The sequence below is a fragment of the Artibeus jamaicensis genome, unplaced genomic scaffold (genome assembly GCF_021234435.1).
Source record: "Artibeus jamaicensis isolate MK-2021 breed Jamaican fruit bat unplaced genomic scaffold, CSHL_Jam_final contig_391, whole genome shotgun sequence".
In the NCBI taxonomy this organism is placed as follows: domain Eukaryota; kingdom Metazoa; phylum Chordata; class Mammalia; order Chiroptera; family Phyllostomidae; genus Artibeus; species Artibeus jamaicensis.
Genome location: NW_026521814.1, coordinates 1,860,854 through 1,883,312, shown reverse-complemented (window position 1 = coordinate 1,883,312; position 22,459 = coordinate 1,860,854). Strand labels below are relative to the sequence as shown.

Below are 22,459 nucleotides of genomic sequence, written 5' to 3'. Positions count from 1 at the left end.
TGCCCCCAGCTTGCCAAAGGTTCTGTGAAGCTCCCAGTGGGTCCCCACAGCCTTCACCCTTGTTGGTTCAGTTAATGAGGTTTTCCTACTGGAAGCAAAGAGCTCCTTAACTCTATCTAAATCCATTTTGTGCAAAAAAAAAAAAAAAAGAGGAAGGAATCTTATTATTTTTTATGGATGCCAAGACTTAACTCCTGTCTCAGTATTTAATTATCTTTATTTTCTGATTTAAAATAGAAAAAAAGAGAAAGGCTGTGGAAAGGGGCGATAGAAATTACACTGTGCTGATATAAAAACACTTTAAATTCTTGTCAGAGTTAAAACGCATCTTAAAAGTCAACTGCTAGTTCAAAGGAAATAACTATATGGAATCTGATCAAGACAATCAAACAAGACATTTATGAATTGGATCTCATTATTACCCTCAACATTGCAGGATAACAATTCTCAGCACAATTAGGGTTCATGCTTGTTTGGTATTTTCTGTCTGGAGAAGGTAGAAAAAAGCCTGAAAAAAAGGGTTCTCTCCATGCCCCCATGACAAAGAAAGAAGGCCTCTGGTTTAATGGGAAAAAGCCGCTCCTGTTCCTAAGTGTGTCTGCAGCTCACAGCTGAGTCCAGCAGTGGAACTGAGAGGAGAACTGGGGAGATACAGGCAGTTAGAGGCTGGTCACTTGGGTGTTGGGTTTGCCTTGTGCACCAGTTCTTTCCAGAGCCTGGCCAGCTTCCTTCTCTGCTGCTCTCCCTCCTGCTGCCTGGCCTCCTGCAACTGCTGCCTTCACTGGGCTTCTTCAAGCAAGTTGCTTCTTTCTGCTGTTTCCATTCATCCTCCAGCTGGTGCTTCTAAGCCTGTGCCTTCATCATAACTTTTTGTCTGTTTCCAAACAGAAAGCCTCAATCTGGGTTGCATTGTTCACCTTATCTGTCAGGTTAATTGTGTTAAAATGAGGCAAAGGTAGTGTCTTGAATTTGGGCACCTCCTCTTTCTGCAGGGTTTTTTATTTTCTTCATCTATAGCTGACATTCTTCGTCTTGAAAATGGACATAGAAAGGGCATATTTCTACAGTTTTTGCCTCTGGGATATGGGGTTTAAAAGACACCCCATAATGTGGCAGAGGGTTGAGCTCTTATCACTACTGGCTCCACTTCCTCATGTGGATGGGCATTTGGATTCTGTTCTTTAATGCAAAAGCCAGTGACTTGTGGACAGTGATTGGGAAGTACTTTCTTTTCAGAAACACCAGCAACATCTTCCAAGATGTTAGTCAGGCAAGGTCTGGAATGAAATTCAAATTGTTCATTATCTGATTTATTCTTTTTTTCATCCTTCATTGATTTTATTTTTATTTTTTATTGTTTGTGGTTTCTTCTTTGACTCACATTTGTGGATTCTTTTCTCAGGCAGTTCATCAGGTGAAATGGGCACACCTTCAAGAATTCTGGGATCAAGTTTCTATGCTTTGAATTTATAATGTTGAAGTTTCTCGAGCTCTTCAGCCTTCTGATCTGCTGCATTTTCGCAGGTCACAGGCCTCACACACTGTATAGTTTGCAGCACAGGAGTCTGTGGGTCCCTGGAAATTTTGGCCACAGCAGACTGGGATGGTAATAGAGTAATATCATCCTTCTTGCTCCTCAAGTGACATCTGTTAGGTGTTCATTTACAGAAGGCTTTGACCTGCTGTGCAAAAGGCATATATGGAAAAGCTGTTTTATCAAATGTTCTTTTCTTTCCTTGACATAGGTCGAAAGGCTTTATAATGGTACATCCCTCAGTCAGTTGGATGGGATATGGAGGATGCTTTCACAGTTCAGGTGTAGAGTTCACTTCCTTATATCCCCCTTGGTTCTTAGGATGTTGTTTGGTTTTCTCATCCATGTGGAAGTGGAAGTTAGCCGATTTGGCTATTTGGCTCACTGAATTCTTCACAGGTTGTCGTGCTCCTGTAAGAGCAAGTTTCTTGAATTTGTCATTCTTTTTCTGCATCTCCATCACCCACTGCTGCATTTTCATGCTTTTTTCCAACTCTTGCTCCTCAGTACTTCTTAAAGTCTTCTGCCTTACAAGTGGAATATGTTTGCCCTTGGCTTTCTTGTTCTTTCCAGAAGTATCTTGATGAGTGGTACCATCTTCCTCTTCTTCTGGTTTCTTTTTATTGTTAGAAAATTTCATTCTTTGGAGGATAGAATTTCACTCCTGATTACAGAGTAGCACATCTCTTGGCTTTCATCTTTACATGGTGTTTTTCTTTCTGTGCCAAATCCTTTCTAGCAGAGAGTCTAACAGAGCTTCTCTGAGGTTGGGACGGAGTATTTCTTGGGGTAGTTCCCTTGACTTCTAGGGAAGAACAAGCTTTGTGGACTGGACTGTTGCACCAGATTTTCTTTTTCTGACTCTTTTTAATAAAGGTTGTCAACTGGTCTCAAAATATAGCAATATCTTCCTGAGGATTTACCTTTCTCAAAGGAGTTTTTTCCTGAAAAAGCCCCATCCCATGCTTCCAGGAAACTTCTTTTCCAATTGGCTGTCTCTTCAAACCAAGAGTCTATGTTTAGGGTGTCTTCCTTCTCATTCAAAGATATAAAATTGATGAAGTCCATGAGAGCATTGTAAGAGTAAAGCTTTAACTTGTGACATTGTCCGCACCTGTGGTTTAATCTGTAAGTCCTATCAAAGTTACAATATACTTTCACATCCCTTCTGAAGTCTCAAAGTTTAGCAGAACCACCACGGGAATCATTCTGTATTGGTGAAAATTTGAACTCAGGCTCTCCAGTCCTAATATTTTGATTTTATATAGATGATCTCATTTTATTTCTTTTTAAATAATTAACTGATTGTCACAACACTATTTCTTGAGTAGTTCATTCTTTCCAAAAAACTTTAAATGCCATTTTTTCAAGCTGTGTTAATATTTATTCATGTATATTTTTCTGGACTCTGTATTGTTGAGTTTGATTGGAATTGTTTTAGATTTATAGATTAATTTGAGAAAACTGACTTCCTAAAAAACTGAGTTTTTAAATTTGGATACAATATATTTCTCTAATTATTCAGTTATTTTTAGTATCACTCCTTCGGTAAAATTGGAGTTTTCCTCAGAGTCATCATATACTCCTTTTTCAATTTATTATCAAGAAATTTTTGTTGTGTTATCCTTGTTGGTATCACAAATTATATTATTTTGCCATTAATTTTCTAATTTGTATTTTTGCTTTATCTAAAAAATACTCAAGAAACTTACTATCTTGCTAAATAATTTTGTTACTTCCAATAATTTTCAGTTGATTCACATGAATTTTCCTGTTAGATCACCTCATCATCCACAAGTCAGAGGGGCTTCTGGAAACATCTTGCTGCCATAAAAGCTATCAAGTATCCCCCCCTAGGTGAGTTCTCTCTTTACCCATGTTAGTAAGAGTATATTTTATTTTTCACTTTAAAAAGTACAACAAAACTCCCTTCAGCTTTTCTGGAAGATCCACATCCACTTCAAAAGCTTCCTTTTTGCACCTACTTTGATTTGGGGTATTTTGGAATCCATGCACAAAACGCAGTGTTTCCAAATTGATTTTAGTAACACTTATCTAACACATTTTCCTATTGTGTCAGTGGTGTAATGAAAACATAACCACATGGGATCACTCATCAGAGCTCTTGCTCTGAGAATATTTTTCTTATTCAATAGCCCATTGGTGAGACAGGTGAGTCATCTAAAATTTGGAAGCCCAAAGGAATATGTGTGTACACACCCATGTATCTTGATGTTGTAACATTTGCTAATTTATCATTCTTTATTTTTATGCAGCTTGATGCTTTCTATTAAAACTGCAAAGGCAGTGTACATATGAGACTTCCTTAAGTTATATAGTCAATAAATCAGTCATTCTTTTTATTAGCAATCTCTGAATATCCAGCATGTGCAAGTCACTACTACACTCTGTGACTGCAAAAGAAAAAAGATACAGTTTCTGCTCTCAAAGAATTTACTCACCAGAAAAAAATTAAGTATTTTCTATGTGAATCTATTTTGGCAATCAAGGCAGTGACAGATGTCACGGCCAGGTTATTCCTGAGTGCGGGCCAACCTCTAAGCCACCACAAGTTCCCTAGCAGTTCCAAGTCAAAGACATTAAAGTTTTATTATACAAGGAAATATGAAAATACCTGGTAATCTCATATCCTTCCGTTTTTATTTTATTAACAAATATGTAGCTATTCATTTTAAATAATTTCTAGAAACTATGTCCCATAGTCTCCTCTTTTTATTTTAGCTCCTACCTCTCCTTTTATAATAAATTATTTCTTTTTGTTGTAGCCTTTCTTTTCAATGTGAGCTCTTTAATGTGATCCCTAACCCTTCAGCTCTTTCTTCTACAATCCTAATGCATAACAGAATACTAGAAAATTAAACAACCAAACCCTGTGGGGAGGAATAGAGCTTGAATATTCTCATGTTACTTGAATACCGGTTACCCAATTCTATTTTAAAAATCATGTTGTGACTCTACAGCGTAAAAAAAGGAAATCTTGCTGCCTGGGCCCTGATTCTGCCTAAAGCAGCTATAACTCCAAAATTCCCCCTTCCCCACCAGTCTCTCCCCACCAGGAGCTTCTACTTGCTTAAAGTAAGAAAACAATAAAAGACATTTGTTGAAGGCTATCACATGGCAGGTAAAATTCTAAGTGCTTTATCTGCATACTCATTTAGTCTTCGCATCACTGTCATGAAGCAGCACTCTTTTTTTTCTTTTATAGATGAGCAAATGAAAGGTAAAGTAAATTGCCCAAGGCATTAGCCTAGAGTGAAACAAAACCAAGATTTGTGCCCACAGAGTTAGACTTAAAAGTTACACATTTAAACAGCAAGCTACTTAAAATCACCTGTAACTTGCACTGGTCTAATGAAATGAATCATTATATAACTGACGATGAAATTAGAGAAGATTGGGAGAAAAGCTTTAAAAATTGGTAAAGCAGATGGCAAGATCATCATGTAGTTAACAAAAATGATTATAATTTCTTATTCTGGGAAGATGTGTATGATAGCAGTCTATAAAAATCACAAAAGATATAGTTAAATAAGGACTTGTCTAATTGATTTTGGGATATTGGGATGTAAAGAGTACTCAGAAAATTTAGTGACGTGAGAAAGTATAAATAAAGGGGGGCATTGCACAGTAGCCAACAGCAGCAGACCATGTCTTACACTGGGCATTTATAAGCAGTATTGCTTCCAACTTTTCAAATGCAGAAACAGATTTATGTGGATTAAGGGTGCAAGTCTTCATTTCTCCAATCCTTTAGTCCTTATTCCTAATCCTGTTTTCCTGCTTTTTATAGACCCCCTCATATTACTGAGTCAACAGATAATGTTATTAGCTAACACATACATAGTGTAAACTAGAGCATTCACCTTCAAAGAATTTATAAATACTAGCTCATTTAATACTTATCACACCCTCATGAGTTAGTATTATCTCCATTTTAAAGGACAATTAGGTACAGGAGATTATATAATTTGTTTGCAATATGTGGGAGGAACTCTGTCCAGCAGAATCCTCCCGTCTGCCATGGATGGTAAAAAAGTCATCCCGGACACAGTCTTGCTCTTCCGGAGGGAAAGAGGGTGGCAATTCACTCTAGTGGAGAATGCCCTGAACCCTTCTCCCAGATGACTTTTATTGAGAATAGTATGCGTAGGTGGATACATAGCTCATCAATCAATGTCAAAAGGTTATAGCCATACAAAAACAGGTATTATCTATAGATAACAATTGAAGGAACACAGAGATCTGTCACTGGTCAGGGTCTGTTAGTCAAGCTGACGCCAGCCAGGGGGAGGTCTTTGAGATGTGTTTCATGAGATAAGGAGTTTACTCCTTAGGCCTTGAATTTAAATGTCCAGTTTATATCACCAGGGCTATACGAAACAAAGCAAGCAGGCTTCAAAAGATACAATGTACATTTCAGTCCTAATTCTGGTGGAACCCTTGGCGTTAGAGTCAAGTCATGCTTACTCCCTGTGTTTTCACTTGATTTTCCAGGGAGACTTACTAGCCCCTTTCAGGGCTTGCTCTCACAGGGCTACAGTCTTGGAAACAACACAGAGTAGTCCCCAACAGTGATATGACTGACTTTAAACCCTACATGTCTAGCTCTGGAATCCTGGTTCTTAACCTCTACATTAAACCACAGTAAGGGGAATTTTAACTAGGTCACTGTTTTTCAGTATGTGTTCACAGTATGAATTGGCTACATATAAAAAAAGCAGTTCTGCCCTGGCTGGTGTAGCTCGGTGGATTGAGTGCAGGCCTGTGAACCAAGGGATTGTGGTTCGATTCCCAGTCAGGACACATGCCTGGGTTGCGGGCCAGTTCCCAGCGGGGGATGCATGAGGGGCAACCATACATTGATATTTCTCTCCCTCTCTCCTTCCCTTCCCCTCTAAAGATAAATAAAATCTTAAAAAAAATAAAAAATAAGAAAAGCAGTTCTGTAGTCAAACCAGTTTAAACATATCGGATCATTTAACATGAAATGGTAATATGAATCTTACTTGTGTAAATTATCATCAAGGTTAAACTATATAGCATTGCTAATAGTGAACACTTTTAGATTTACAAAAAGGGCAGAGACAAGTTATGGTATGCAGTATCTCTAAACAAATGGTTCAATAAAATATAAACATTTTAGAAAAATCTTAATGTAGAAAATTCAGAGATCAATCTCGTCTCTCACCTCATTGCCAATAAGAATAAAATTGAAACCAAGGGAGGTACTAAAACTTCTTTTGTTAAATACGTAAGTATTTAACAATAACTTTCCTGTGTTAAAAGTAAACTCATTTGACTCCATTTGACATCTGCCAGCATTAAATGACCTATTTGATGACATTTGCTAGAGATTTGCAATAAAAGAATACCAATATAATTATGTTAGACCCCAAAAAGCACTCTTTTCTGTCCCTCCCATTGTGATCCAGTGGCCGATCTCCCTTTCATTTCCCTCACAGGCTCACATAAGCAGAGTCTGAATATCATCATGTGACCAGGTGGTACTGACCCACTTCCCATACTGCCTCCTGGAGGTTCAGATGACAGCAGAGCTGGTCACTGTCATCAGCACAGCACATCTCCTCTGAGCAACCAACACAGAAGTGTATATTTGATAACTATGCCTAAGAATGGCAGTTAATTTCTTTAGGAGTTTAATTTAAACTTCTCTGCAGTTTCTAAATGTAAGTGAGAGAATGAATAGAACAGAATGTTCTCATTTTGCAGAAATAAGTAGCAAACTATATATTGAGAGAAATTATACTGAATATTATTTTAAGAGTTTCACATAAGAAGTGGCAAGAGGGAAATACCCTTTAAGAGCAATTTTATCTTTTGGTATTTTGGTGACTTCTCTCATAAAAGAAACATTTGTGCTATGTGTGTAACTAATGATACAGGGAATAATACAAACTGATTACTTAACAAATGCAACTAAACGAACCACCTCCATTTTGCTAAAATAAAAGTTAATAGCTACTTTGTATACTGAACAACTTCTTATAAAAAAATTACACACAAAATTTCTGCATCTGGAGGAAATTTAACCAACTGATAATATTTAATCTTTCAGGTGTTTATTCTATACATATAAACACCAACACAGAGTAAGTAATGAATATGTACTTACTAAATTGATTTGAAGCTGTGAATTAAATATATATATATATATAGATAATACTTCTATGCAGTTTTATCTAGCCACACAATTAATTGTGTGTAATCAGTTATCAAAAGAAATGTATTAAAGCATGAACTATTTTCAGAATCCTCAATACCTATATATAGGTGGGGGGGCAACTGTGCCCCCAAGCCCCTCATCCGCCACATATGAAAATAATACTGCCAAGACATAATCTGCTTGGGGAGAAAAGATGGTCAATCTGGCACAGGAGAAAAGACCAAGAGCCTTTTCCTCAATGGGCTTTAATTGGGTTTGTTTTGCACAAGAATACAGGTAAGGATCAAACAATAGATAGCATTCAAAGAACTATGAGGGCTTATTCTCAGTCAGGGTCAGATAGCTAAAGAGCCATAAAACTTTGAGGAACAAACTTCTTGCTTGGACCCTTATCATTTAAATGAGAGCATTCTAAACAAAGCAGGTTTCACAGGATTTTACATATTCTTTCTTAGGCCTGATCACCCAGGGAACCCGCCCTTTCCAGCACAGGGCTACACTGCCTTCCCAGTCATAGGTGTTTAGGCTTAAGGGGATTAGAGCCAGGAAGCGCTTTTCCCAGATGGAAATGGGGACTCAGGCTATGTCACAATAGCCAGGGGGCAAGGGTTCATCACTCCCTCTTTGCTGCAGCCCCCCAAGTTCTTCCTTGAAGGCCTCCCAAGTGAACGTGTCTGGCTTAGGTTGCCCTTCCTCTGAGGGGTCGTACCCATCACTGACTAACCGACCAAGCGTTGGGGGCAGAGATAGAGGAAGCAGAAGCAGTGTTGCTGCCAGGGAGATAAGCTTTGTCTCCTTAGTGGCTCACAGTCCGGAGGTCGCTCACTCAGCCTTATCCATGGTGGGCAGTCACAACACCTGAAACCAGGCAGAGTGATTCCCAACATAGAGGGATACAATATCTATAAAAAAGGTTCCAGCCCTTCTCCCCCACTTTGAAACACATAGTTAGGTAAGTTCATCAGTTCCTAAGCGTGGCAGAGCCAAAAGAGCGTTCTCAGTTGCGAGAGATGTCTGTTCTCTGGCTCTTCAGTAGGTACAGGATTATTGTCAGTGGGTCCTCCAATGCCAGCCATCACCTGTTCATATGCTCTGACTTAAATGATGACCTTACCCAGGATTCAGAGCAGAGGAAAAACAAGAAATCACAAAACAAAATTACATAATTGCCTCTGTAGAAGCCACAAGGTTAAATTTTAGTGCTTATCTTGAATATCTTGTGGGAATAATTAAAATTGCTTAAAATGAACAATCTACATACAAAATTATGTGTGAAATGGAAGAAAAAAGGATAAGTTAATTGATGGAGGCATTTGGATGGCAGAGAAATAGCTTTGGGTCATTTCTGGCTAGAGTGGCCATATGTCCCAATTGACTGGAGCATTCCCGATTAAGCTTTTTGTTCCAGGATAATATCCAATTTGAATAATACATTATATTGAGTCTCAGTATTAGTGATTTCTTGTATATTACTGAGCAAAGGAATTATGTGACAGAAGGTCTGTGACAGGAAGATTATTCTATGCTTTCTTGGCACCTAGAGCAAAGGCAGGCAGGAAAAACTGTGGGAGGTTGTCCCATTTGTATATGCATGAGTTGACTCCTACTTCATGAACAGGACACACATAATGAGGAGGATCCATTAGACCAAATAGAGGTGTAATTGACAGAATTTTAAAGTAAATCATGGTGGATAAAGAACCTCAAAGTAGATGTAAGTTGTAAATCTAGAGAACTTGAGAAATGACATTGTCAATAACAAAGATGAAATATGAGTAGAGAAATATTTTTCTTAAAAGTAAGGAGTCTAAAGAAACAGGAAATATACATTTGAAACTATGAACATATAGGTGGTTTTGCACAAATGTTAAAATGTCTGGACCAAGTTGACTTTTAAACATGGGGTCCAACATCTCCACTAACAGTATCTAGCATGGTATCCAATATCTATATCTATATACCTGCACATTTACCCAACTATCTACCTTACAGAGTATATAATGATTCAATGTAGGATCAGCTAACTATAAGCAGGGTATCTGGGCACTGACCAAAGTTCTCCCAATACTTTGGACTTGGTCTTAATTACTGTGAAGTATGTCCCAGAATTTGGAGATTAATTTGTAACCATAAACAAAGTCTTTACTTGTCAACAAGTACCTAAGAGGAAAAAATTATTTCCTCAATAATAAGAATATATGTTGGTTTATTTATTGAAAAGATCCCTTTCAGGGAGAAGAACATAATTATCTTTTATTGGGTTTTCAGGTTGTGTGATCACAGGGAAAAACATTAATTGATTAGCTGTTATCTGGCATTGATTTTTGAGGGTTTCTACAGGGAGACTTGGAAAAGGGATTTGGCTTTTTGGAAGAATTGAGTATAGTGGAACAAGAGCTAATTCTGCTTGTTCCATTTTAGGGAGAATTATAAAAAATACAATTAATTCCCCTCAAATAATTTTTTAATATTACCCTTAGGCTCTCGTCCTGATTATTCATAAGATATACCCAGTTAAAGAAGTAGTGATATTTTCAAATTTAGTCCTCATTCTCCTAGCAATATCTTTTTAGACCTTGTTATTTATTCAGAGACTATCTTAAGAAACTGGAGTATATTATATTTATTAAGTTGAATATTTTTCTTAATAACTTTGTGTCTTTCATGGTTAGTAAATGAATAGCCTAGCACAGCTCTTGACACAAAATTATTAATGAAGAGTAAGTGAATGAATGAATGAATAGGTATACATTCACCAAAAGTTGGTCAAGATTATAATATCTTTAAAAACAGGATATTTTTTCACTTTTATCTTTGTATCCCTAAGAGTGCCTAGAGAAGGGATTTACTCATGCCAGAATTTTAACAAGTGTTTGCTGAAAGAATGAACCAGAATGTGCATGAATGCATATGTTAATGAGCCATAACAACACCACCTGCCCTATGTCTTTTAATCTTGCTCTTCTACCTTTTTGTACTCCTATTTAATTAGCCTATGTAATAATATGGCTTAAAATCAAATTGCTGTGCTGGACAGTTTTCCATACTTCCTAAAGGATATAAGGAGAGAATCACGGACATTTATTAAGCTATATCAGTTAGTTTGAGAGAAGATTCAATTGATCTATCAGTCCATTAATATTCACAGTTCTAAACTCATACATTTTTATAGACTACAAGTAATGAAAAAATACAAAAGTACTTTAAATATAATGTAGCAGTTTATAGAAGATTAGAGTTTGAAAATAAGATGGATTATTTTGTCTTCCTGAAGTAAAATTGGATTATGTTTTATTTCCAAACAGTACTTGAGTCTTTTAACTAATGCTTCTTTATATACATTTAAATGAAATTCTATATCAGTTTGTATGCATGTATATGAGCACGTGTGTCCTCTCAATGATCTTTAAGCTGCAGATTTTATAAATGATTAGTTTATTTGATGACATTGTAGGATCTCTGTGATAGTATTCAGTATTAGAGATGTACGGGAAGAAAAAGTTTTCCTTGACCCTCTTAGGCTTCCTTGATGGGCCTGAAAATTAGACTCACAAAGATAGATTAACAAGGGAAAAGCATACAAATTTATTTAACATAAGTTTTATATGATATAAGAAATCAAAGACAAAGAAATGGTTAAATCTGAGTATTTTCATGCCAGTTTTGATCAAGAGTTGAAAGTGTAATAGGACAAAGGGTGTGAGCTAAGTGTGGCAATTTGGGGGGGCAGAGTTTTAAAAAGTCTGTGCCTTCAGATTCTTCTGTGTCCCTCAGTCATCAGAGCTAAAGATGCTCATTTCCTTTGGGTGTAGGGAGGGCCTTTATCACATGAGGGTTTTGTGACTTGCTTCAGTAGGTCAGAAAGACCTTTCTGCACACATCATTTCTCAAATTCCTTCCACTTGAATATTCCATATACAAAGGTGTTATATTTTAGGGCAGAGCGTCCTGAACCATGTCAGGGATTAGAGAATAATCTGGTTTTATTATTCCTAGTTATACTGCTTCCAAAAGCAAATGGGCACTTCTCATTTACAAAATATAGCTACCCGAGACTAAAAAATAGGGGGAAGAGGTAGATAAAACTCTCGTAGCAACAATAATCTATAATACTTCACTTTATAACTTACTATTATAATGCTGCATTTACTTAGAAAATATAATAAATCTTTTTCTCTTTGTTATCCTGCTTGATAGAATATATACATCTAATTTATATACATCTAATAGATAAATCTAATCTAAAAATATTCTCATTTATTTTTTATATTTTCAATTAATTGAAAAAATAAGCAAATGTTAAAAAGCTCCCTGAACTGTATGCTTGTGATTATCATAATTAATAATATAATATTATAGAAATTATTTTAAATATTCTAAATTATATATTATTTTAATATATGCAGAATATTTTTCCTATTTATAAATTAGATTTTATAGTTATTTTACTGGTTCTATTTAATATTAATTCACATTAAATTTGAAAGTATACTTTATACATGAATAACCCATTTAGTCTATTAGAAATGGTACACTAATATTGATTGTGAAAGCAAGTATTCTCTAAACACTTTCTCTACATCTGACTAGTGACCAGCAATAATGCTTTGAAGAATCCTAACTCCAGCTCAGCTTATATGTATAACTTCATTTGTGAGTTTTTCTCAGTCTTTTCCCTCACTCCTGTATCATCTGATTGTGTGGAACCTCTGTCGGAGACCTGTGGCTTTGGTTTTCTAAATCCTTAAAGCCAAGAAATTAGTCTCTGCTGCCCTTCTTTCCTACTCTGGCTCTTCCACACTGTTCGAGGACTAACTGGCTCTCAATTCCACTGCTCCCCAGCCTGAAACTTAAGTAACACATTCATGAAAATGAATGTGTTGAGCTGAGAAACACATTCATGAAAATAAAAAGTACACAACTGTGCATAACCTGAAAGCCATGCTGCAGTAATATATAGGATTACTGAAATTTTCTCTTTACTTTGAAGCAAAAAAGTCAATGGCATTGTGAGAAAAAAATTGAGTACTTTTCTAACTGGAAATAAATTTTCATTGTAATATAAATTGTGCAGATGCTTTCGATCATTGCATGGTTTTCCCACGTTAAAAAGAAACCTAGGAGAGAGGTCGACTTTAAAGACTTTTATGGAATTTGTGTTACTGGGCTACCTCCTTTTCATTCTGCCACCCGCACCAACCTGGTAAAGAGAAGGCCCCAGAGGGCAAGAAAATTGATGGTGTAGGAAGAGTGGGAGGGGCTTTAAACCTCATACGGTCCAATTTTCTCATTTTACAGATGAGGCAACCAAGATCCCATCGGTTAACAGTGACTCTTGACCAAAGCCCCACCACTAGTTGATACAGGAGGATAATAATCCAATTTTTCTAAAGTTCATTACTTTTCTCCTCCGCCAGATGTGAGACATCATTGTGTGATTACTTTTTCCACTTAAAAGATTTAGCACTCCCAAGACTTGTCATCAAGAATCTAGATGAGGGGGGCTGTGCCATCCACTCCATTTTCAGCCCCCACATGGTTTGGCATGTAAGGAATGGAGAGTTTATGTAATATACATGAGTTAGAATTAAATTGAATCAAACTGCATTTCACTCTTTTATCACCATCAATCATAAACTGAACTTAGGAAATAGAGATCAGACAAATGTGGGAAAATTTTGGATTCTAGATTGTGCTGTGATATCATAGCCAGTGCACAATGAGAATCCTTGACATTTTTAAAGAAATATTCTTGATTTCTGCTCTTGCGATACTTTGGAATTGAAGGCAGTTGAGAAAACCATAGTATTAGAAGCTTTCTCAGCAACTTTCTTATCTCTAATTTAGTAACTTCTCATTTAGTGTGAAATAGAAAATCATTTTGTTAATTGCTTGAAAACTATCTTATAAGCAATCTAGGAAAGAAGTTTCACTTTTGGGGGCTGGCATATTTAAAGTATTGGCAATTTGTACATTTGTGCATGTGCACTCATAATTATAATTACATTTATAAACATTCTCCCAGAGCTAAAACTTTTTGCTGATCATAATATTTTACAAAGAAAAAAATACAGTAAAGCAATAGGAGACTTTAATAACCTCTTGTTTTACTACCTTAACAAAAAATGAAATGACTCTAAATAACTGCATTCAGAGAGTGCTGCATAAATGATAGATAATTATAATTAAAAGTAACAATTGACAGATAATAGTTCTTGCGTGAGTGGAGTGGTAATATGACTCAAGGTAGGAGTATGAGTTGGCCTTGCTACCTCCCATTTGAGAACCTTAATAAATTTTTTAAGCCTCTGAAGAATCTAACAAGGAATGTACATCCTGACCACTGAGGCAAGTCCTTAACAGTTTTAAGTTGTTAGTTGAGTCCCTTGAGTAATTTATATTTAATGTCTGATGTAAACAGCCAGCAGAGAGGCAATTGTGGGTTTATTTACAATTAACACATTTGTATGTAACATTTGAAGTGGTGGATAAAGAAGTTAAAGACATAGAGTAGTTAACCCTGGAGCCCAACATGGGAGGAGGCACAGCACTTTTGTCTGTTTATTAGAATCTCTGATGGACTCCCAGCTGGCTGCACACTGGTGCCTAGAAAATACTTGCTTCGTTTAGGGATAGGACTGAGGACAAGGAGTGTAAGTGACCAGAAGTCACAGGTAATTGTTTATGCTAGCTTGAGATAGTAACAACACACAATCCGAAGTCCTTTCAACTGTGAAAACCAAAATTCTTCAAGTATGCTAGAGAATGGCAAATATGATTGCTGACATTTAAACTGTATAGCTAAAAATTTTAACTTCCAACTTAAGAAATAGGTTTAGCAATGTATGTTTTTCTTTCATTAGGAGACTTTTTAAACATGCAAAAAGATATAATTATTATAATGTACACACTTGAAATTGCTACTCAACTGAAGAAGTATAATACAGAGTTCAAGAACCCTCTCCACTGGCACTTTCTTCCCCTTCCCACCACCCAACGTAGTAACTATCCTAAATTTGGTGCTTATCACTCCTGTGCGTGGTGTATAGCTCACTATAAATATGTGTTTTTCTCAAGATAACATACCATAATTTGCATTATAATGAGAAAAATGAATTAAAACAAAATAGAGACAGACTTGGAGAGCAAGCTGACAGCTGTCGGCAACAGTGGAGGGTGGTGCTGGAGGGTCGGGGGTTGAGCAAGTAAAAGAGAAAGAACTCATGAACACGGACAATGGTGTAGTGATTGCTTGGGGAAAGGGTTGAGAGGAGTGGAGGATGGTATGGGGGGTAAATGGTAATGGAAGGAGACTCGACTGGGGGTGGTGAACATACAATAGAGTGTGCAGATGATGTGTTGTGGAATTGTGCACCTGAAACCTGTATAATTTTGTTACCCAGTGTCACCCAATGAATTCAATAAAAAGAAAAAAATACCATTAGTTGTATTCTGCAGATTACCTTTTCCATTATTATGATTTTTGAATAGTTATCTACTTTGATGCATTTACCTATAGTTCATTCATTCACATCACTAAATACTATTAGATGTATCAATATATTCCATGATATATTTAGACATTTTTTTGTTTGGGGAGCACCTAGCTAGCTGTTTTTCATTTTGTTTTGTTTATTTTGTTTTGCTATTATAAGCAATGCTACTGTCCCCATTTTCTCCCTGCTACTCTCCCCTGCCCTACCATCCCCCTGACCTTCCACATTCAAACCTCCCCTCCTGAAAACTTTTATAGCAATTTGGCACTACTACAGTATCCATGTATGTGCTTTCACATCTTGTAAACTTATTGTACTGCAATGGGTTATACCCCTTTAAGCAATATTTATCTAGACTTTTAAGAAGTATTTATCTAGACTATACATAAATAGACAGAATTGTTTGGTTGTGAAGTATTTGTGATTTTATTTTTAAGATATTGCCATTAATTTCTGAAGAATAACTAGAATAATGGGCTGGTTTAGATTCACACCTGAAACGTGGAATGTCTTTGTTTCTTTGTTCTCTATTTACTCTGCTTTCTCTCTGGTTATTTTTAAAACCTTCTATTGGTAAAAAAATTATTCAGTTTTCATTTTATTTCCCCTCTACTATAGAATTTAAACACTATTTCCATTCTTCTAGTGATAACCCTTCAAAAACTTAAATCATGCTCTCTCCTCTTACATATTATTTTAAACCAGTTTTGTGCTTCAGTTTCTTTTGGGCTTCTTATCTTCCTTCTGGAATAATTTAATTCATAGTTACTAAAAAGTTTTAGTGTGAGGAATTCATTCATTTTATTCATTGAAGTTCTATTGATAGCAAATTCTTAGTGTTGTTTTAACTAAAACACATATTCTTCTTTTGAATAAATTTCTATGCAACAGTATTTTCTCAGTACCTGGAATAATTGTTCTATTGTCTTCTGACTTTTAATGATGGTATGGAGGTATTTGCAGTCAATCTAATTACAGTCATTTGGGGGAAGGCCTTTCAGGCAACTTTAGAAATCTTACTGTATTTAGTTTTCTGCAGTTTCACTGTGATGTGATGTGTCTAGCTATGGATTCCTTTTTGTTTATTAGAGTGAGATTTATTAGCCTCACTTAACCTGAAGATCCATGCTATTCAATTCTAGAAAGTACCTGTGTTTTTTCCTCCCTTCCTTTCTCTCATTACATAGAATCATTCTATCAGAAGCACAATTAGACCCATAGTAAATCTTCTCACTCAGTTCTCCAAGACCCTTAAATTCTCTGACATATTTTACATCTTGTGTCTCTGTGATAAATTCTGGGTAATTCTTTTAATATGTTATACTTATTTATTACTTATTCCTTTGGCTGGTGTCTGGAGTAACCTGTTATTTAAGTCTTCCACTGTATTTTAAACTTTAATCATTATTTTTGAATTACATAAGTGCTTTATAAAATAATGACTGTTTCAAAAAGTTAGTGTTTGTTCCATGTTTCAACCTATTTTCTCTTAGCATTTTTATTATGTGTATTTACATTATATATTTAGTAACTAAATTATGTGGTTTTCTTTCGGATCTAATTTTAATTAAGCACTTTACTGATTCTTCTTCATGTATATTGTGATTGTGGACTTTTAGTTCATGTTTGGCAGGTCTTTCTCTCTGAGAATTCTGAAGTTTCATTTCCTCCTGCCAGATGTTCTGGTATAATATTAATCAATGCTAATTAATTAAGATAATTTTTATTTGGGGGGCTTTGAGACCACCTACAGAGTGCAGATTTAAATGTTAAACCATGTAAATGTAAGCCAATGATCACAGATTTTCAAGAGGAAATATTTTTCCACTCAATCTCAGGTCAAGCTAGATGAATTTGTTTTGTAAATCTACCTTTCACCAAGGGTCCAATTTCTCATGAATTCTGGTTTTGTGTGGTGCCCTCTGTTTTAAGTTTGCATAGCCATTAACACTCAGCCCTTTAGCACTGAGCTCAGAAAACCCTTCCAAAGCAGCTCTGATGTCTCCATCCGCTTCTGAATTTTGGTGTGCTCTTCTCCATGGACCCTGGTTATTTCACTTCCTCTCTTCAAAGCTCCGTTCTAAGTCTAAAACAAATATTTCCTGTATTTTACCCAACATTTCTGGCTATTTTATATTCATAGAGTTTTTCAAAGTATCTAATATGTCATAACACTGAAAATGGAACTGAAATTTTATCTTTCCTGTTAGCCACACTCTAAGTGCCCGACTCCACAGTTCTGTTCCAAATAGCCACTTTCCCTGCAGTAACTTTCTCCATTTCCCTAAATCCGCTGCATAAAGGAAAATTGTACCCAATTTCTGCCTCCTTTATGAAGCTTTTTTTTTTTTCACAATCTTACCCTGAAGTGAACCTCACTTTATGGGATAGGGGTCAAGTATCAAGGAAGCAGTGTCATTATCTAGATTTTTCGTGTCTCAGGAGACGAAATGGGTGCTACTTTTTTTTATTATGTAGCAGTATTATGTTGTAAAGTAAAATTTCAGTTTTAACTCACACTGTGCTCAAATATGCAAGAAAATGTAATTCCTTTTGCATCCCATTACTCGTGTTGTCTCTCCCCCTCACCGCAAGTACTTCTTAGTCTTAGTGCATTTATTTGATGCCAAACCCATTCAATTTTCTTTCAGATCTGCTGCTTTAATTAGTCCCTTTAAATAGTGTTCACTCTAAAACAATATCTTTTAATATCTCATATTTCTTAGCTCATTATCCTTTTCTCAGTTTCTTTCTAAAATGGTTTTAGAATATTGAAGAGCAGAGTGTCTCTGGCACAACCTTGTATCAGAGAGCAAAAAGTCAAAGCCTGAAGGTGTGGTGTTACCTGGCTACTCACATCACGGGACAAGGTGCCTTTTCACTTGGAGCATCGCACCCTGCTAGGAGAACTCTTAGATAATGAGTGAGGCCTGTGTAACTCAAGATCTAGTCTCCTTTGACCCTGGGTGGGGACCTGCGCACCACTGCCACGACCTCCATTTGCCCTTGTGCCTAGCAGCCCACCGCAATACCCACAGTGAGCCGACGGGGCGCCCGACTCTCCACCCTCCACCCCCGCCAAGTGTGACTGGAGATGATAGAAAAAGCTGAACCTCCAAACCTTCAGGTTTACTCTCTCATGCAGCACCCTTCGTATCCAACAGACATACCTTCCCACTGTGGCCAATATTGTGTTTTCACTGATCTCAGATTTCAAACCTGTAGCCTCAGAGAACAGACCCCTGTGTCTGTGTGATTTAATACCTTCTATAACAAATTTTAATTCTTAACACATTCCCACTCCTTACGGGGAGGTAAGCAAAGTGAAGTGCTAGTACTCGGAATATTAACCCAATTATTATGTCAATACCTCATCAGAGATAATATGAATAAAAATATAAATAGCTAAATCACCAGTCCTCTGCCTATTCTTCTGTTAAGATTATAACTTTGCATGATATTAGCAGAAGACCAAGATTAGAAAAGTAGAAGATATTTTAATAAATTGTGGGTCATGTATAACAATAAAATTAGCATATTCTTGCTGTCTCCAGATATACATATATAAAACAGTTCTCTAGCTACTTTTATTTTCTCTCTCAGTGGCAGACTAGACTTAACATTTAGTGAATTGGGATGATTTCCTGTGTGCTAGGTTTTGGGATACCAACACTCCATAGCACTGATGTTTCTCGAAAATGAGGTGTGTAGCCAGACTTAAGTGGGGAGAAATAACTCATTTAGCTATTCCCTTTAAGGGAATTAGTTCAGGCTATGAGGGGTTACCCAAAAATCCCAGAATTTATTTATAAAAATTATGTATTTATTCTTATATATTTTAACTTAAGTCACCTTCAAAGTACTATTCAATGCAACACACCTATTGAGACATTTTTTTCTTCTGCTCGAAACAGTTTTGAACTGGTCAATTTTGATGTCTTTTAGTGCTTCTGCCATTTTTTGTTTCACATCTTCCATGCTAGCAAATGTTTCCCTTTGAGGACTTTTTTGTCTGCGGAAACAAAAAAGTATCTCCAGGTAAGATCATGTGACTAGGGAGTGTGGGGCACAGAGTTCATGGCATTTTTGGTCAAAAACTTCTGAACACCCAGCATGGGCAGGTACACTCATAAATCTCCCATCATAAAATGGGCAAATACATTGAAAGAGTCTTCAAAACAAATTCACTGAAGCAGAATGCAGCCTCTCACAACAACACCAGTTGGTACAGTGATAACAGATGGGTTCCTAGAATGCTCACCTAGAGGGGAAGCCCGCACTACAAGGGGCCTGCCTACCAGGAGATAATTTTGGTTTTCTTGGGTCACCCTATTATAACCTCCTGGCATATTTGTCCCAGACCCAGACCAGCCCCAATAGAATTACGGCACCATGACACTCTCACCTAACTCTCTACTCATTTGAATCCTTAACACTTCCGGAGTCACCGTTAGTATCTGGCTCTCTTTCGGGAATGCTACTCCACTAGTTCTCCTCTCCCTTTCCTTTATTTTCTGCTAAGTCTCCTTCCATAGGAGGTAAAAGCAGCAAAAAGTTTGCCTTAACTTCAGTTATGTACTCTGAGTGCTTTCTCCTAACTAAACCACTTTGCCTCTGGGCTAAAGTATCTAAAATGCCTTTGCAGTCAAATCCAAAAAAGAATATCAATGAAAAGGTTGGACTAGCTGATCTCTAAGGGCCTCTCTAGAGAAGAGTTTTATAACTTCATGTGAGGACAAAAATGTAAAGGAAAAATCCAACACAGTTCTCAAAAAAAAAAATCTTAGAAGTATTGAAACTCCGTTGATGTGTGAAATGTTAAGTGATGGTAGACTCAAAAAAAGTTGCATTTCTAGCCTCAATAACCCTATAAAATCTCATTTTAAGTATGAAAAACCTAAATGCAAGCAAACTGAAGTAATATTTGAGGAGTTCATTTAATTATTCATTCATGTATTTATTCATGAATGATGAAGGAACTGAGTCTGTGGGCCTTACCTACAGATGATAAAGTGAGCAGTTAATTTCATAGGGTTTCAACAGAGAAAGTAAAGGTTACTTGGATTTCATGTAGGGTGAGTACCCGATCATCTTTCACATGGGAAATTAGAAATTTCTTCTTGGAAAAAGTCATGTCTCAGCTGAGATTGAAAGGAGGTGTATGTGTGTTGTGTTCGGAGCCATGATCAAACTGAATGAAAGGGACACTCAGCAAAGGGAATAGTTCCTACAAAGGTACAAAAGTTAAACTTAGGGCACCTGCTTTCCAAGTCAGGCTACACAAGCTTTAAATAATATAAAACCATACAGTAATGTACAGTTTAGAAGATGCCATTGAAAATAGCAAGCAAATTGCCAGTTGTCAGAGGTAAATATAATGCTTAGAACATCAGAGGCTAACAGAAATTACTTGAAATTAACTATGCTGACATCTGTGGCCAGGGTATGATGATAAGTGACTTCTAGTACAGTTAACAGCGTGATCAAAGGCAGAGTTAGAAGAATGCATGCAATTTTCAGGAGACTGGAGGTAGTCCCATTTGACTAAAGTTAGGATATAAATAAGAATTCACTAGAGAAAATTTGCCGCCTCCCAATACACTTTCCCTCTACTACTGAATAAAGGGAAGAATTACGATAGCTCCACAGAGTCCCCCATTGTGCACTGGGAGGGGGGATAGTACATTGCGCTACCTTAGAAAATCAGAGAGAAATGACTTCTCGGTGCCGTGTGGCCGCAGGATGCCCAGCTACAGAACACACTCCAAGTGCCCTGGTTATAGAGTCCAGAGTTTGCAATCATCCTCTGCCTATAGTACTAATTTTAACACTATTGAAAGTAAATTTTGTTTGGAATTAAAAACACATAATCATGCCTGCTGCATGTTTCTCATCAGGGAATCATGCCCTGTCTGCTCAGTGCTGCAGCAGGCTCCTACCAGCTGAGTTGCTCATCTTTGTGTGCTCTATGTAGACAAATAAGGTTGATACACAGAAATCAAGTCTGGCCCTCAAACTATGGCACCTTTGCAATAACCCCAGCTCAAGAACATCCCCAAATACTGAATAGATTGGGGATCAAATGTAATAGAATGGACCTGTCGAAGACATATAGGTAGGGAATACTTATTAGATTTCAAAACAGCTAAAGGAGTAAGACAGATTTTTTAAATTAAGAAATCTGTAAGTCAGCAGAATCTATATTTTTAGAACATTATAATTATATTCATATAATCAAGCTGGCTGAATTTGTTAGATTTGGAAGATATCAAAGTATAATGTTTTTGTGAAACATTCTAGTACTTTAAAATTTTATATTTTTATTCAAAGATATGAGAAATGTAAAGCATTAACTATTATACGTTCAGGTAATAATTTGTATAAACTATATGGTGTTCAGAAATTTTACTCAAATAAACATATAATAAAGGTATTGGAATATTGTTAATAAAGAGGAATTTCACACAGCTTACATTATTATCCATTAATGTCATTTTATACAAAGTAAAAATGAAGAAATCATTCAAAACTTTTTCTCTTTATTCCAAATGTGCTTTACTCTCTCAAAATTTGGAAGCCATACAGTCATCCTGCTTTTTATTAATATAAAAGCCATTTTAATCAGTTTTCAAAAACATTTATTTTTTAAATTATAAAATGAATAAATGATCATAAGTAAATAACAACTTGAAGGAAACAATTTGTCCTCTCACCACTTACAAATAATCACTATTCATAGTTTGATATACATTCATTACTAGCATGACTTTTAATCTATGTATGTATTTCAAAAATTAAGATCCTTATATACATATGTGTTGTATTAGCCCCTTTTTAGTGTCCTTTATTTTAAACATTATTCAAAGTCAATATGTCCTATTGGAAATACCAGTTTTAATAGTATTATATTATTCCAAACTCTGAATGTACAATAATTTTACAGACATTCTATGACTAACACACATTTAGCCTATTTCCAGGTCTGTTCCTATTAAAAGTGTCATTTTAATGTATATCTTTGTCTACATCTTTTGTTTAAAGTTATAATTATTTTAATGATATAGATTTCTGTCCTGGCTGGTGTAGCTCAATGGATTAAGTGCCAGTCTGCGAATCAAAGGATTGCTGGTTCAATTCCCAGTCAGGGCACATGCCTGGGTTGTGGGCCAGGTCCCCAGTAGGGGATGCATGAGAGGTAACCACACATTGATGTTTCTCTCCTTC

General features: G+C 36.3%; 1 protein-coding gene and 1 pseudogene across 1 annotated transcript in view; one reads left to right on the top strand and one right to left on the bottom strand.

Annotated features, from left to right (window-relative positions):
- The window catches only part of KCNH7 (potassium voltage-gated channel subfamily H member 7), a 470,253-nt gene that overhangs the window by 195,018 nt on the left and 252,776 nt on the right, over nt 1–22,459 (top strand). The window lies entirely within an intron of this gene.
- LOC119034721 (targeting protein for Xklp2-like) lies at nt 671–2,639 on the bottom strand (annotated as a pseudogene).